Source organism: Coenobita brevimanus, chromosome 1 (genome assembly GCF_032717465.1).
Source record: "Coenobita brevimanus isolate Jiangsu-jjx chromosome 1, ASM3271746v2, whole genome shotgun sequence".
Taxonomy (NCBI): Eukaryota; Metazoa; Arthropoda; class Malacostraca; order Decapoda; family Coenobitidae; genus Coenobita; species Coenobita brevimanus.
Genome location: NC_136954.1, coordinates 47,224,273 through 47,239,272, shown reverse-complemented (window position 1 = coordinate 47,239,272; position 15,000 = coordinate 47,224,273). Strand labels below are relative to the sequence as shown.

The 15,000-nt window shown below is 42.7% G+C and overlaps 1 protein-coding gene across 1 annotated transcript in view; it reads left to right on the top strand.

Annotated features, from left to right (window-relative positions):
- The window catches only part of LOC145396382 (glutamate receptor 1-like), a 363,216-nt gene that overhangs the window by 147,589 nt on the left and 200,627 nt on the right, over window positions 1–15,000 (top strand). The window lies entirely within an intron of this gene.

Here is a 15,000-nt window from a genome sequence, read left to right as displayed (position 1 = left end):
ATAATAATAATAATGATAATAATAATAATAATAATTATTATTATTATTATTATTGTTACTACCACTACTACTACTACTACTACTACTACTACTACTACTATTATTATTATTATTATTATTATTATGTGTGGTAGGTTAACGTGCTCATTTTGCTTTTTTGAGGGTGGCTGGTAAAAATGATTTCTAAAGAACTGCTTTGTGATTTTCAAATATTGGTTCGTAACAGTATGTACTAAGTCTCTCCGACAAGGCGAGTTTGTTTTCACCCCTGTTTGTTTGTATGTTATCAGGATTACTTATAAACTAAGAGAGATTTGGATCAAATTTGGTGGGTAGATAGCCCATGTTTGTTTGTCTGTTAGCAGGATTACTCAAAAACTAAAAGAAAGATTTGGACCAAATTTGGTGGGTATATAGCCCATGCCCCAGGGAACAATCAGTTAACTTTGGGGGCCGATCCGGATCGTATTACAGGTTCTGGATCCGGAAAACATGTTTTGCGAAACTCTGATCAATGATGGGAAAATCTAACCCATTATGAAGAGTGATTTGGAAATTACGTTGCCCTTGCCGGAGTGATGCTCTCCACTGAGTGCCCCTCTAATTTGGAATATATTATCGGTATTGGAGGGCCGGGTTGATTTTGGAATTTTTCTTTTTCAATTGACTGGATGAGACAGATGCATGTCGGTAAGTACTGAAAAAAAATATTGTTTCTCTTGGTGAGTGAGATGTTTTGCCATCAATGTATAATCTGCCGGCAAAAATTCCTGGCTGTGTATTATTTACTGCAGTACGTACACATTAGTTTGGCCCGGATTTCGTCCTTTTGAGGAGTATTTCACGTAACTCTGTGGCAGAAAAGACAATGCTACGGCTGTGCATCTTTTTTATTGCGCTTCTTTGTGACTAGCATCATATTTTACTGTTTATCTGCTGTTACAGTTCAGTATTCAAGACAGAGAAACGTCAGTCTGAGGACAAGTTACAGTGAAAGTGTATAGCAAAATTTCCCAGCTGTTCTAGGGTTATACCGTTTGTACTTAAACCTGACCCAGATTTTCGTCCTTTTGCAGCCTATTTCTCGTAGCATAGTGACAGAAAAAGACAAGGCTACGGCTCTACGTCCTTTTCATAGCACTTCTTCGTGACTAGGTTCGTATTCTAGTCTTAATTCATAGTTACAGATCAGCATGCAAAATGGAAAGATGGCAATTTTAGGACATGTTAGAGTAACAAAAAAAAAAAAGGTGTAATCGTGCATTCCAGAGTCATAGATTCTAATCACCCTTGCCTCAGTCTGAAAGGTAGTCGTGACCTTACACACCAATGACATGTTGTTGATGGTTCGAAGTAACTCTAGACTGCACGAGTGTCATCGACAACTGCTGCTCGTATATTCAAACGGCCTTCGAATGACCACCTTAGCACTGAACAGCGAGCCCTGGTTACGACGTAAGATAGTTTAAGGTGAAAATATGACTTTTGACTCTGCTGTATTACCATTCATTGTGCTTAATTAAAATAAATAACATATACAGTAAACACGGGGAATGTAGAATCAGCATCGAAGGTCATGTCGCCTCCCCTGCCTCTCTCCACAAGCTTAAAATCAATGTGGTGTGCAGCATTCGGCGCTCAAGACGCTGATCTGAGGCCAGATGAGGTCAGCAATGTCGGTTGCTGCAGATTTTAATCATCAAAGTGCTTAGAGAGAATAATTGGATTGACAACAGGACTTCTGATGCCTACTTTATAATAAGAAGCCAAAATGATGGAGTCTGTAATTACTAGAAGATCAATTTCAGTCTTTGTGCCAGTGGTGAAGGAAATTGTATTATTTATTTTTGTGAGATGGAAGGGTGTATGCGGAGAAGAAAATTGAAAGCCCCCAAATAAACTAGCTTACGGAAAAATTATACCCATACTTAGAATGTGCTTATTTAGAAGGTGAAACAGCTTCGGCCCGACTTGGACCCTCATCAGATAGCATGTGAAAAATGGCAGAACATGTGCATTGATACAAACGGAGTAAGAAAGAGACGAAAGGGGTGGCATGTCTGAAGTGGATAGACGTTAGGGGAAGCTGTTTTATCTGCCTCCAAAATTGCTTTCCAAAAGGTGGATATAAGTATTACTACTGAACACTTCACGGCTCTTTAATAAAAAGACTAAAAGTAACATGTATAAAGTATTATGTATAATAATAGGTTAAGCTATGGTTACGTGTCAGAGCTTTGTGGTAATTGGTGCATTCCTCAGGGAGATTGATCTAAGGATTCGCTTGCCGGACTAGGCTAGATTTTAGTACAAAGATACACAACCTTCTACCACATGTAACAGGTATGTAAAGTTTTCTCCTTTTGGAACTGTGAGGAACACACACACACACACACACACACACACACACACACACACACACACACACACACACACACACACACACACACACACACACACACACACACACACACACACCAAAGTATGTGTCTTTGAGTTGAGATCTGTGAACCTCTGCCTCAAAAGTGACAAGGATTTGGAGAGAGAGAGAGAGAGAGAGAGAGAGAGAGAGAGAGAGAGAGAGAGAGAGAGAGAGAGAGAGAGAGAGAATGAGAATTACATTAAAACTCTTGCGCCCCTCAAAGAGCTCTACTTCCAGACAGGGAGAAAAGAATTTTATAATGTCTCCTCACCTTTCTAAGATCTCCTCCTCCTCCTCCTCCTATGCCCATATCGTTTTCCTGCCTCTGTATTGGCACACTCGTCTAGTCTTGTCTTGTTACCGCTCTTGTCAAGCTCTTCAGATCATAATTAAGGTGTTTAGTTCGCTTTCACTACGCCCCCCCCTCAACTTCACCTCTCCTCTACCTCCATCTTCATTATGGCTTTCTTCTGTATTTCCCGCCACTAATTTTAAACACACACACACACACACACACACACACACACACACACACACACACACACACACACACACACACACTCTCTCTCTCTCTCTCTCTCTCTCTCTTTCTCATATCGGTCGGTTTGTCTATGTCATTCTAACTGTCTGTTTATCTACCTATCTATCTATGTCTATCTGTCTATCTATCTGTCTCAGCTTCAACCCTATCAGACCCCCAGATACAAACATGTCTTCTTTCCACCAGCCGACCCTATCCAGCCTAAGAATGGCCTCTCACCGTCTCAGCATTAACCCTTTGAAGTTAATGGATTCCCTGTGTGTATCAGTGTATACCTTGACTCATGTGTCCTTTCCTTCTTGGCCTTCAGCAGTAACCTTCCACCCAGAGTGTTGGGCTTATACTGAATAGATAAGTGTCTAAGGAAACGAATAAATTAAAATCATAACCAACATACACTTAGTCACAGCCAGAACAAGATACAGGTAATCATATAGTAAAGGTTAATGTCACAGGTACTTCTGTACTGTATCATTATTTCCTCTGTACCAAGCACCTGTGTTATGTGTCATTATTTCCTCTGTACCAAGCACCTGTGTTATGTATCATTATTTCCTCTGTACCAAGCAACTTTATTATGTATCATCATCATGTCCTCTGTACCAAGCACCCGTATTATGTATCATTCCCTCTGTACCAAGCACCTGTTTTATGTATCATCATTCCCTCTGTACCAAGCACCTGTAGTATGTAAGATACCATTTCCTCTGTATCAAACACCTTTATACTTTGTATCAAACACCTATATACTGTATCATTTCCTGTATCAAACACCTTAATAGTAACATCATTTCTTTTGTATCAGGCACCGTTATACTGTATCATCATTTCTTCTGTATCAGGCACCGTTGTACTGTATCATCATTTCCTCCATCAAACACCTGGATATTGTATCATTTCCAGTGTATCAGCCATCTCTACCCTCATTTCTTCTCAGTCTTGGTCTCTGCTTGAGTCCACAACTCTTACTTAAACTAAAAGCCAGAATAATTCCAGTTTTCCTCTACATCTCACTGTCCCATACACAAACTTTTTCTGTATCCTCCTACTTTCTCTATATTCATTTCAAAGCCAAAGGTGGCTGTTGTGTATATATACGCAACGACTTACCTTGCTCTCGTGTTCCTGAACTCGATTCTTCTGAATTCTCTACACTCTGGCTTCGGCTTTCCTGTCATTCTCCGACTAAATATATCTGTGCTGTTTACTTGTCCCCTAATTCTACTGACTGTCAAAAATTCTGTGACTATCTTACTTCTACGATGGAACACATTCTATCCATTTCTCCTTTCTCTGAAATCTCCATTCTAGGAGATTTCAATGTTCACCACCACCTTTGGCTCTCCCCTCCTTTCACTGATCCACCTGGTGAACAAGCCTACATCTTTTCTATCCTTAATGACCTAGAGCAGCTTGTACAGCACCCTACCCGTATCCCAGACCGCCTTGGAGAGAGCTCCAACATACTTGACCTCTTCCTTACAACTAATCCTTCTGCTTACACTGTTAATCTTTTCTCTCCGTTGGGCTCCTCTGATCACAACCTTATCACCTTAACCTGTCCTATCACTCCGGTACGGCCTGTGAACCCTCCAGGGAATTGTCGCCTGTGGCATTTTGGAGCCGCGGATTGGGAGGCCCTCAGGCAGTACTTCTTTGATTTTCCCTGGAATGACTATTGCTTCCATGGCCGGGAGCCATCTGAGTGGGCCTTGCGCATTATGGAGGTTATTCTCTCGGGCATGGAAGCACACATTCCTTTCTCATATCCTTTGACTAACGCGAGAAAGCCTTGGTTTAATCACGCTTGTTCTAATGCTGTCCGCAACAAGGAGAGGGCCTACAAAAGGTGCCGGAGCCAACTCACCCCTGAATCACATCATCTTTACGTTTCTGGCTGGAATCGTGCTAAGTCTGTTCTTCGCTCTGCTAAAAATAATTTCATCCATACTAAATGCTCTCAACTCTCCAACTCGCATTCTTTCTGCTCCTTCTGGCACCTTGCCAAAAACCTTTCTAACAACTTTACCTCATCATCCTTCCCTGCTCTTTTCTACTCTGATGGTTCTGTAGCTATTTCTTCTACTGATAAAGCAGATCTCTTCGCACAGACTTTCTCCTCCAATTCCACCTTAGACGATTCCATTGCTGTTCCTCCGTCACTTCCCGCCTCTGACTTCCTCATGGCTGACATTAAAGTTTCTTCAGCTGATGTATTTTCTGCCATCACTGGCCTCAATACTAACAAGGCATATGGGTCTGATGGAGTCCCTCCTGTTGTTCTCAAGAACTGTGCTTCTGTGCTTACACCTTGCCTAGGCAAATTCTTTCGCCTTTGTCTGTCAACTTGTACCTTTCCTTCTTGCTGGAAGTTTGCTCTCATTCAGCCAGTCCCAAAGAAGGGTGACCACTCCCAACCCTCCAACTATCGTCGAATTGCTTTAACGTCCTGTATTTCAAAAGTTTTCGAGTCAATTCTCAATAGAAAAATTGTAAGGCATCTTTCCTATCACAGCCTTCTTTCTGATCATCAGTACAGGTTCCGTCAGGGACGCTCCGCTGGTGATCTTCTCACCTACCTTTCAGCCTCCTGGTCATCCTCCTTTCGGGACTTTGGCGAAAGCTTTGCCATTGCACTTGACATCTCAAAGGCTTGCGATCGAGTCTGGCATAAATCTTTAATTTCCAAACTGCCCTCTTACGGTTTCTATCCTTCTATCTGTGCCTTCATCGCTAGCTTCCTTTCTGGTCGTTCTATAGCCGCTGTTGTAGATGGCCATCGTTCTTCTCCTAGATCTATCAACAGTGGTGTTCCTCAGGGCTCTGTCCTATCACCAACTCTCTTCCTTTTATTCATCAATGACCTAAGCTGTACATCTAACCCTATACACTCATATGCTGATGACTCCACCCTTCACCTTTCCATTCGGTTCCCGCAACGCCCCTCTCAGCAGTTACTTCAGCAAACAAGGGATGAGGCCATGGAACACCTAATGTCTGACTTAGCTCGTATCTCTGACTGGGGTAAAAATAATCTTGTTGTTTTTAATGCTTCTAATATTCAGTTCTTAAACCTATCAACCCATCAAAATCTTCCACAGGTATACCCACAAATGTTTAATAATATTCAGCTTAATCCTACATCATCCTTGAACATGCTCGGGGTTTCATTTACTCGGGACTTATCTTGGAAAGATCATATTACATCTCTTGTGAAATCTGCTTCGAAGAGATTGGATGTGCTAAGCCGACTCCGTTCTTTTTTTTACCCCTGCACATTTGTTGACTCTATACAGGGGTTTTATCCGTCCCTGTTTGGAGTACAACTCTCATGTGTGGGGAGGCTTCCCACATACAGCTCTTCTCAATAGGGTGGAGTCAAAGGCTTTTCGTCTCATTAACTCTCCTCCCCTAACTGACTCCCTTCAACCTCTGTCTCTTCGCCGCACTGTTGCATCTTTATCTCTTTTCTATCGCTGCTTTAATGGTCACTGCTCCTCTGAACTGTCTGCTTGCATTCCTCCACCTCTACGACGTGCGCGTAGCACCCGTCTCCCGGTGACGACTCAAGATGCCTGGAACCACTGTCTGACTCTCTTCTTCTTCATTTCTGCAACATTCGTGGCCTTTCCTCTAACTTTCGCTCTGTTGAGCACCACCTCTCCTCCTCTAAACCTCACCTTCTTTTTCTAACAGAGACTCAGCTGTCTGAGGCAACTGACAGCAAACCCTTTTCTGTATCCTCCTACTTTCTCTATACTCATTTCAAAGCCAAAGGTGGCTGTTGTGTATATATACGCAACGACTTATCTTGCTCTCGTGTTCCTGAACTTGATTCTTCTGAATTCTCCACACTCTGGCTTCGGCTTTCCTGTCATTCTCTGACTAAATTTATCTGTGCTGTTTACTTATCCCCTAATTCTACTGACTATCAAAAATTCTTCGACTATCTTTCTTCTACGATGGAACACATTCTATCCATTTCTCCTTTCTCTGAAATCTCCATTCTTGGAGATTTCAGTGTTCACCACCACCTTTGGCTCTCCTCTCCTTTCACTGATCCACCTGGTGAACAAGCCTACATCTTTTCTATCTTTACTGACCTAGAGCAGCTTGTACAGCACCCTACCCGTATCCCTGACCGCCTTGGAGAGAGCTCCAACATACTTGACCTCTTCCTCACAACTAATCCTTCTGCTTACTCTGTTAATCTTTTCTCTCCGTTGGGCTTCTCCGATCACAACCTTATTACCTTAACCTGTCCTATCACTCCGGTACGGCCTGTGGACCCTCCAGGGAAACGTCGTCTGTGGCATTTTGGAGCCGCAGACTGGGAGGCCCTCAGGCAGTACTTCTTTGATTTTCCCTGGAATGATTATTGCTTCCATGGCCGTGAGCCATCTGAGTGTGCCTTGCGCATTACGGAGGTTATTCTCTCGGGCATGGAAGCATACATTCCTTTCTCATATCCTTTGACTAATGCAAGAAAGCCTTGGTTTAATCACGCTTGTTCTAATGCTGTCCGCAACAAGGAGAGGGCCTACAAAAGGTACTGGAGCCAACCCACCCCTGAATCACATAATCTTTACGTTTCTGCCCGGAATCGTGCTAAGTCTGTTCTTCGCTCTACTAAAAATAATTTCATCCATACTAAATGCTCTCAACTCTCCAACTCGAATTCTTCCCGCTCCTTCTGGCATCTTGCCAAAAATCTTTCTAACAACTTTACCTCATCATCCTTCCCTCCTCTTTTCTACTCTGATGGTTCTGTAGCTATTTCTTCTACTGATAAAGCAGATCTCTTCGCACAGACTTTCTCCTCCAATTCTACCTTAGACGATTCCGGTGCTGTTCCTCCATCACTTCCCCCCTCTGACTTCCTCATGGCTGACATTAAAATTTTTTCAGTTGATGTATTTTCTGCCATCACTGGCCTCAGTACTAACAAGGCATATGGGCCTGATGGGGTCCCTCCTTTTGTTCTCAAGAACTGTGCTTCTGTGCTTACACCCTGCCTAGGCAAACTCTTTCGTCTTTGTCTGTCAACTTGTACCTTTCCTTCTTGCTGGAAGTTTGCTCTCATTCAGCCAGTCCCAAAGAAGGGTGACCACTCCCAACCCTCCAACTATCGTCCAATCGCTTTAACGTCCTGTATTTCAAAAGTTTTCGAGTCAATTCTTAATAGAAAAATTTTAAGGCATCTTTCCTATCACAACCTTCTTTCCGATCGTCAGTATGGGTTCCGTCAGGGACGCTCCACTGGTGATCTTCTCACCTACCTTTCAGCCTCCTGGTCATCCTCCTTTCGGGACTTTGGCGAAAGCTTTGCCATTGCACTTGACATCTCAAAGGCTTTCGATCGAGTCTGGCATAAATCTTTAATTTCCAAACTGCCCTCCTACGGTTTCTATCCTTCTATCTGTGCCTTCATCGCTAGCTTCCTTTCTGGTCGTTTTATAGCCGCTGTTATAGACGGCCATCGTTCTTCTCCTAGATCTATCAACAGTGGTGTTCCTCAGGGCTCTGTCCTATCACCAACTCTCTTCCTTTTATTCATCAATGATCTTCTAAGCTGTACATCTAACCCTATCCACTCATACGCTGATGACTCCACCCTTCACCTTTCCATTCGGTTCCCGCAACGCCCATCTCAACAGTTACTTCAACAAACAAGGGATGAGGCTATGGCACACCTAATGTCTGACTTGGCTCGTATCTCTGACTGGGGTAAAAATAATATGGTTGTCTTTAATGCATCTAAGACTCAGTTCTTACTCCTTTCTACCCGACAAAATCTTCCACAGGTATACCCACTAATGTTTAATAATATTCAGCTTAATCCTACATCATCCTTGAACATGCTTGGGGTTTCATTTACTCGGGACTTATCTTGGAAAGATCATATTACATCTCTTGTAAAATCTGCTTCCAAGAGATTGGGTGTGCTAAGCCGACTCCGCTCTTTCTTTACCCCTGCGCAATTGTTGACTCTATACAGGGGTTTTATCCGCCCCTGTGTGGAGTACAACTCTCATGTGTGGGAAGGCTCCCCTCATACAGCTCTTCTCAATAGGGTGGAGTCAAAGGCTTTTCGTCTCATTAACTCTCCTCCTCTTACTGACTCCCTTCAACCTCTGTCTCTTCGCCGCACTGTTGCATCTTTATCTCTTTTCTATCGCTACCTTAATAGTCACTGCTCCTCTGAACTGTCTGCTTGCATTCCTCCACCTCTACGACGGGCGCGTAGCACCCGTCTGGCAGCAGACTCTCATCCTTTTTCTGTCCAACTCTCTAATACAAGAATTAACCGTTACTCCCAGTCTTTCATTTATGCAACAGGTCAACTCTGGAACTGTCTCCCTCTGTCTGTATTTCCTGCTGCCTATGATCTCCAGTCTTTCAAACGCAGTGTGTCCAGGCATCTCAAAATGATCGGATCTTGAATTTGGCTCTATATTGTATTTTGTTTTTCTCTTGGAGGGAACTGTTACTGCGGGCTCATGGCCTTTGGTTCCTTCTTCCTCGCAAAAAAAAAAAAAAAAAAAAAAAAAAACTCTCATCCCTTTTCTGTCCAACTCTCTAATGCAAGAGTTAACCGTTACTCCCAGTTCTTCATTTATGCAACAGGTCAACTCTGGAACTGTCTCCCTTTGTCTGTATTTCCTGCTGCCTATGATCTCCTATCTTTCAAACGCAGTGTGTCCAGGCATCTCGAAAAGAATGGATCTTGAATTTGGCTCTTTCTTGTATTTTGTTTTTCTCTTGGAGGGAACTCTTATTGCGGGCTCATGGCCATTGGTTCCTTCTTCCTCGTATAAAAAAAAAAAAAAAAAAAAAAGCAGCCTGATACATTTCTTGACTCAGGTCTCACTCCCTCCTCTTCCTCACGCCCTTCAAATAATTTTTCCCCAAACAACAGCCACGTCCTTCTTTTCTCCAGCTTTCCTTTCTTCCCTCCACCTTCCTTCATTCCTCCTTTCCATCTTTCAGGCTTTTTTTTTTTTTTCCTTTCACTTCTTCACCTCTTCCTGCCATCTATTTGCCTTCGTCTTTCATCAGTTCCATCTCTTCATCTCTTCCCTCCTACTCACCCTCTTCCATCTCTCCAACTCGCTCTTCCTTTTCCCTTCATATTCCTTCATATTCTTTCCATTTCTCCGCCTTCCTTTTTTTCAGTGCCTTTCATTTTTTCCCTTTACCCCCCTCATCGTACCCCCTTTCTCCTCGCTTATTTTACTGCTTCCATCCCTTCTTTCCTCCTCCTTTGACTTTCTCTTACTTCCTCTTCTCTTCTCTCCTTCATTCTGTATAGTCTCTCCCTCCCTCTCTTTCCCTGTCTGTCCCTCCTTCTGTTTCCTCCTTTCCCTCTTTCCTACCTCCACTCTTTCCTACATCCTCTGTTTCCTACACCCTTTCTTTCCTACGTCCTCTGTTTCTTATGTCCTCCCTTTCCTACTCCATTCTCTCCTCTTTCGCACAGTTTTTTTTTTTTTAAGTCCCTGCCTCTATCTCCTCCTCTCATCTCCCTCTCTCTTTCCTACATCCTCCTCTCCCCTCTCCGTCAGCTTTTATAGCCGTTCCCTCCCTCTCCTTCTCTTTCCTTCCTTCCTTCCCCTCATTCCTACCTCCATTCCCTCTTTCCTACCTCCCGTCTTTCCTCTCTTTCTCATTTTTTTTGTAGTATGCCCTTCCCTCTCCTTCTCATTCCTTCCTCCTTCCCTCTTTTCTTTCCCTCCTTTTCCCCTTCACTCCTCTTTCCATCCTCCCTCCCTCTCCTTCTCTTTCCTTCCTCCTTCCCTCTCTTCCTCACCCTGCCCCACTTCCTCACCAATATTGCCTTGAAAATTTACCACATGATGCTCACTTTCCAATATTTTATGAGTCGGTGGCTTCTCCAAGGCTTTTCCAAGGCTTACTCCACCACGCACACAGGCCAATATTCTCGTCCGTTGAGGAAGCTCCTTAACACCTCCTCCAAAGAGATTTATTTTGCTTATTACACCTTGCTATGCTCTTCTGTGATATTTAAATCATTATAATATCAACATGCTCTTCATCGATAACGTAAAAAGTATACTAACCTTCCGTGTCCAAAAATAAATCGCTAAGGAAGAGTTGCTAGGGAGTCTCCTTGAGCGACGGGCCATAGAATACCACTGAAGAAAATACAGATACTTGTAAGGGCCCGGACACACTTGCCCCAGAACATTTGATCGACAAGACGAAACGAAGTACCGGGTTAGAGCTGCTTCATTATTCGAGTGTGAACATTGGAGGGACCCCTGAGCCTCGTTTCCTCTTGACGATAACACGTTCGGGGGCAAGTGTGTCCGGGCCCTTTGGCAGATACAAAGGGAAGAGCTGGTACTTGCAAATCCGAGAGAGAGAGAGAGAGAGAGAGAGAGAGAGAGAGAGAGAGAGAGAGAGAGAGAGAGAGAGAGAGAATGCATACCCGACACAGAATACCATAAAAAAAAAAATCTTTATATATAAATGGGAAGGATAGTTGTTTCACCTTACCCTGGCCTGGATTTTCGTTCTTTGTAGATTATTTCACGTAGTCCGCTGGTAAAGATAAAACTGCGATAAAACTGCGGGTCTACGTATTTTCCACAGCACTTCATCGTGACTAGCACCATATTCTAGTGTTAATCCCTCATTACAACTCAGCATTCAAGATGGAGTGATGGCAGTTTTAGGCCAAGTTAGCGTAAAATGAGTATAGTAATTGTAAGACGAATGCAAGTACATATAAGGAAGTTAATCTATTTGAGTCATCACATCATACATTACACTTAGTACATAACATACATAATGCAAGTACATGTAATGCTAAAGTACATGTTATAAAAGTGAAGCATGTTATACATAGAGTACATATTAAAACTCCCAACCTTCTGCACTACAAGACCTGTATTCTCGTCGGTTAAGGAAGCTCCCCAACACCTCTTCCTAAGCGATTTGTTTTGCTTATTACTCTTACTGCACTCTACGGTGTCATTTAAAGCATTCCTTTGCCTCCATTTTCAGCATAAATAACATACAGATTCATATTATCCAGCCTTATGCTAAACTAAATCGCTATGGCAGAGATGCTAGGGAGCTTCCTTAACCGACGAGAATATTGGCCCAAGTCATTCTCAGCTCGACCGTTTGGCGTTAGTTAATAAATATTACCAGAACAATAGTACCACTGAGGCTCTTGTGACTCATTCTCAGCTGAACAAAATAATTTAGCGTTAACAGGGAGTTGTTCCGACCATGAGAGGGTTAATGGTACCAGGATTAACGCTCAGATTAGCACTCAGTCACCTGTGACTCATTCTCAGCTCAAGAAAATTGCTTAGCTTTAACGAGGATAGAAGACTGGCATTGTCAACCATAGAGGGATTAATACTAGTAATACTAATAATACAAATACATATAATTCAAATACAAATAATTTTAAACGAGGAAAAAAAGTGCCATTATTAAGGTGGAAAATATTTAATGTCCCATTATTAGCCCATTTTCTACAATGACGACTTTTCAAGCGTATTCTTACTTTTATACACTTTGGGGAGAATATTACTAGTTAAGGGGTTAATAGAGGTTACTTGTATCCCTTCCAATTCTTTGTCTCCTTTGAAGTAAGTAAGATAAATTGGAGACAGCAAAAACAACAGTGCAAAAAGCCAGTGTATTGCTTATGAGCAGAACACGGGTCTGGCCAGCCTGGTTCAGCACACTGAGATTGGCGTACAGTACTTGACATATACAGGCTGCATCGTTTACTGCCTGTTGTCTTCATTTCTTCCACCACTACTACAAGCAACTCGCAGCAACTCCTACCATAGCCGCTACCACCACCTGTACCATAACCGCTACTAATGCCTCAATCACTACCATAGCCACGACACTACCAATATTACCATCACAGGCTATCAGTAAAGAATTTCTGCGATGTCCAACCAAAATCTCGTTCTGATATGTGATGATGATATATATATATATATATATATATATATATATATATAGGGAGAGAGAGAGAGAGAGAGAGAGAGAGAGAGAGAATGTACGATGAAAAAGGAGAATAGGTGAGAGTAAGGTGAAGAAAGGAAGGAAGTAAAAAGACTGAGCGAAAGAACAGACAAGGAAAGAAGCTGGAAAACAAAAGACGAAGGAGTAAAAACTTTGGAAGCAAAAATGGTGGTGTTGGATGGCAGTAAAACAGAATATAAATAAAACTAAGAGAAAAATTACGGAGAAACGTCAGAGAAAGCAAATATATGCACACAAGACGAACAAGGAAGGAAGCAAGGGAAGAAAATTGAGGGGAAAAAAAACAAGGAATGTATCAGAGGATGCGATCCAGAAATGGAAATAGCAAGAAGGATAAGAGAAAAAAAGCAAATTTAAGTTTACATCTAAAATGGAGTCTTATTTTTTTGCGTCCTCTCGAAAATCGGACTGTCTCTCTCTCTCTCTCTCTCTCTCTCTCTCTCTCTCTCATTTGTATGTGTATAAGAGTATCTGTGTATTTGTGTATATGAATAGATAGATAGATAGGTTGATAGATATGTTGATAGATAGCTCCGTATGTCTTCTTTGTACCTATCTGTTTCTATCTTTATTTCTTCTGTATTTTGTCAGTCACTCAATCCGTTTATCAGTCCCACCAACCACTGTCACCATCGCATCACCATCATTATCGACGCTATCATTACTGAAGCACAAAGGCAGTCACCACAACTGCCTCCAGTATCTTACCTCTCACCATCGACCTAACCCTCACCATTGTTACCATAGCCACCAACAGCATCAACAAAGCTCCCACCATCATACTCATTACTACTTCCATCTTCACCCCAATTACTGTGATTATTAAGTCGGTATATGCCACGAAGGATCACCACCACCATCACCACCACCAGCACCACATATACCAGCGAGAACAAGGCTGGCTATGGCCCCTACCATTACCATTACAACTAAACCTACCACCACAGCTACAACCATTACCATGATCCTGCCGCCAGTGTTGCCTGGCTTTGTTACAGTCGCCTTTATCAGAAACACCACCGACAATTATCATAACTAATAATTCTTTCACCGTGCTTGTTATGTTTACCACTTCACCACCACCTCCACTATGGCTGCTACCTCTACTGTGGCTGCTACCTCCACCACAACTCCTACCACTCTCGTTCCACACACTTACAATAGCAGAAAGTAGTACTATCACAACTCAACTACTACAACTACCACAGTCACCCATTAACCACCACTACTACCACCTTTATTCCACAACTACCACAACTACTAATCTACACACAGCGCTTCAGAATCCAAAAATATGTACCTCCCACCTACCACAATCACTGCTACCTCAGACTGCAACCATCACACCTACCACTAACAGCGAACACCCACTCCTGTCATATCTACAACTACCACTTCATCCACAGCTACCACAGTCCTTCAACAACCACCATAACTACCACAATTACCAGCATCCACTGCGCGACGAGTCTCTCTCTCTCTCTCTCTCTCTCTCTCTCTCTCTCTCTCTCTCTCTCTCTCTCTCATCTCGTTGTTATTTTAAATTAAGAGGATTTCCCTTCAGACAACAAAAACGTTCACTCTATTTTCTCATTCATTCATTCATTCATTCATCATCTAATCCTACATTGCTCCATGAGGAGCGTAGGAGCCCGGAGCTAGGCAGTTGGTCCCGACGTTTAAGATGAGAGTGACCAGCCTCACTCATCCCTGAGTGGCATTACATGAGCAATCAACCCCAACCATCCCATGGATATAAACCTTCACCGGCTCAGTCCGATTGGAGCGAAATAATTACCCACTAAACCACCAGGCGCCAAAATTTTGTTATATGGTTTCCACCCAGCGTAATAAATGGTTTCCTGGTATACAGGAAACCATCTGGCTTGTCACTCAGTGAAGAGTCACCCACAGGCAGAAGGAAGAGGAAAGAATGAAGGAAAGAAAGACAGAAGAGGGAGTGTAGTCACCCGTAGGCAGAAGGACAAGGAAATAA